Source organism: Castor canadensis, chromosome 11, assembly GCF_047511655.1.
Source record: "Castor canadensis chromosome 11, mCasCan1.hap1v2, whole genome shotgun sequence".
In the NCBI taxonomy this organism is placed as follows: domain Eukaryota; kingdom Metazoa; phylum Chordata; class Mammalia; order Rodentia; family Castoridae; genus Castor; species Castor canadensis.
The window spans coordinates 80885221-80888444 of NC_133396.1; the positions used below are offsets into that span (position 1 = coordinate 80885221).

The following is a 3224-nucleotide window of genomic DNA, read 5'->3' on the forward strand; positions in this document are numbered from 1 at the left end:
AATATTTCCTCTATTGTATCTTCTATGCTTATATATTATATCTTACCCTTTTTTTGGTGGTACTGGAGTTTGAACTCACTGCTTCATGCTCGCTAGCCAAGTGCTCTACCACTATACCTCTGGTCTTACAGTACATTGCAAGCATTTTATCTTTGTCAAATGCAGAGGAGACCAGCTACTGGTCAGTAGTACAGTTATTGAGGCAAAGATTTCAGTTTTAGCTTATAGGTCTAGAGCAAACAATGAAGCTCTTAAATATCCATCTAATCAGAATTTCAATCTATTTATGTTATTGGTTCTTTTCAGGATTATTTATCACTCATGGAGAAAATGCGATTATTCCTTTGAAGGAAGGAGGAAACTAAAGTTATATATGTTTTCTCTCCTTAAATTAGAAGTTATTATAAAACAACTGGTAAAATTTGCATTTTATTTTTAAAACATAAATTACCATCAATGTCCTGACCTGTGAATCAAAGTTTAGTAATAAAATCTCACAATTTAAGACTACAAAAGAAGTTAAATCATATAGCTCTTGATGAAAAAACCTAAAATTGGAGAATTACTCAAATAATAAAATAAGCATATGCTCAATTGTCACATTCTCTATTTCAAAGAAGAGGCATCAAACATTCATGTCATCAATTTATTCACAAACATATCTAGCATATCTAGTATGCTACATGAGTTCAAGAGTATGATCCATTTTCCAAAGTGACTGCACCTCTTAAAACATTCTTCATATCTGCTGACTGGGTGAATTAAGTAATCCTTATTTTTTAAGCGGTTGGTGTTTTATTATAAAGAAAGGTACAACAAATCAGATCCAAAGTACAAGGTCATCATAACCAGTGACCGCTACTTCTTTTGCACTGGAAAATGGCAGATTCTTCCTAGGGCCTTGCTCGTAGTGGCTTCCATAGACCACAGAGGCTGTGAATCTCTGGATGCTGTTGGAAGCTCTGTAAAGGGCTTGGATACCTGGTAATTTTTTGATAAACAATTTTAAAAATAGACCCCTTTTGAATTATTAAAGTGCATACTTAAAAAAACAAAAACAAAAAAGGAGTCTGGGTGTTGATGGCTCACACCTGTAATTCTAGCAACTCAAGAAGCAGAGATCAGGAGGATCATGGTTCAAAGCCAGCCTGGGCAAATAGTTCATCAGACCCTATTTGGAAAATACCCAACACAAAAATGGGCTGGCACAGTGTTTCAAGTGGTTGAGCGTCTGCCTAGCAAGTATGAAGCCCTGAGTTCAAACTCCAGTACCAACCAAAAAAAAAAAAAAGGTATATTTCAGTGAGATGGAAGTTGAATACAGAAAGGTGTTGGATGCAGGAAACAATGGGAATCTCCTCTCTGTATAATGTTCTTGAACCCAAAGGCACTAAACATGTCTCCAAGGAAACAAAGTAGAATATGATGGCCATATGAGGATAAGAGGTGTCAAGAAGAGCACATCAAATTCTGAGTCAGAAGATCTGATTTATGGCCTCTGCTTTGACACTGTATTTCTCAGAGCTTCAGTTTAGACCAGATACTTTAATAGTTTATTCTAATTTAAAAGCAAAAATCCCAACCCTGACTCACTCACTAGTTTTATGACCTTATGATATACTCTTTTTTTTTTTTTTTAACTCTTTTCAGTTTGGAATGTGGGCTTTGGATTATGACAGTTTGGATTCAAATCCTTGTTCTGTCATTGACTACCTCTGTGACCGTGAGCAATTTAACCTCTTAGAGCACCGGTTTCCACATCTGAGAAATCAGAACTATAATTCTATTAGTCAGAGTTCTTATCTCCAAACAATAGAAGCTTATTCTTCTTCAATAAATAGAAAGGCAATTTATTAAAAAAAGATTCAAAAAAAATCCATGGGGTGGATAACAGAACTGATGAAGAAACTGGAAAACTGAGGCTACACCTTAAGGAGCAATATCCCAAACCAAATAAAGCCAAAGGTCTATGGAAACCGCTTTTGCTCTAAACTGTGACTTCCCTGTCAGGAATGCCCATGGATTCCCAGGGAAATGACCACCACAAAAACCAGGCACCTCTGCCTCACCCTCACCAGCAAAGATGTAAAAATGAAAGGCCCACGTAGACTCTTTTTCCTCTTGGTGCTTCCTTCTCAATCAACATCTTATGATGTAGGATGACATCCTTACCTGGCAGGAATTAATTCATGTGCCTGAACACTAGCTGTAAGAAAGGCTGCAAATTTGCATTCTGACTCTCACCTTGGAGTGGTGATGGCTCATAGTTTGGAATATTTCTCCAATATAGGAAGGAGTCTCAAAGGATAGGATGCCATGAACAGGATAAATGGCCATAATATAACAATAACAACAACAATAACAATATTAATAATGACAATAATATCTACTGTTTGAAATTTAAACTCCTCCCTATATTTGGGGAATACATCGTTTTGTAAATCTTGTTAGGTGGGGGATCTTTATCCCACAACAGAAGCCAAAAAAAAAGGACCAGTTACTGATTTAGTTGAAATCTTGCAGCTAGTGTATGGACATCAGACCTAAACTCACTTAACCAACACTTTGTAGCTGTTAGGGTCATGCATGTTAGGAGGGCAGTCTAACAGTCATTGTAGACAGAGATGCCAGTTAGCATCCAATGTCCATAGCAGCAATGACAACAGGGTCTAGAGTCAGCAGCTCTTGTTAGCATGATGATCACCTTTTTCCTCTTCTGAAAATGGGTGCACATACAAGAAAAGCCTCTGGAAACATCAAGCCTCTTACACATGCAATCCATTAATCTCTTCCCCTATCACAAGCAGCAGCCCTGGGAACATAGCCTAGTGTTTGGAGTTCCAGAAGAAAATGAATTTAAACTAGAAGAGAAAAAATAAAACACATGAAAGGTAATAAAGACTGTTCATCCACCTGACCATTATGCATTGAAAGGCTATAAATGCAACATTATCTTAGCATATGGGGATAAGTGACAGCCAAGAACAAGTTTTTCTTCCATCCCGATCACCTATTTTGACAAATTGGGTATTCCATCATTCTATTGTGCTCTACGTGCAATCAAGATGCTTGAATATTAGCTGTAATACAACTTTTGAATACATTACTTTGAGGCTTCAGATAAGGCTGAGTCAAAATTCTCTGGCATATTACAGTTTTTTTTCAGTTAAAAAAGAATTCCAGACACTTCACTGCCAGATCCTTACGTGATAGGAATGTGCAGT

General features: G+C 36.9%; 1 pseudogene; it reads right to left on the reverse strand.

Annotated features, from left to right (window-relative positions):
• Window positions 1-772: 772 nt before the first annotated feature.
• On the reverse strand, window positions 773-2588 carry LOC109679309 (cytochrome c oxidase subunit 7C, mitochondrial pseudogene; annotated as a pseudogene).
• Window positions 2589-3224: the final 636 nt, after the last annotated feature.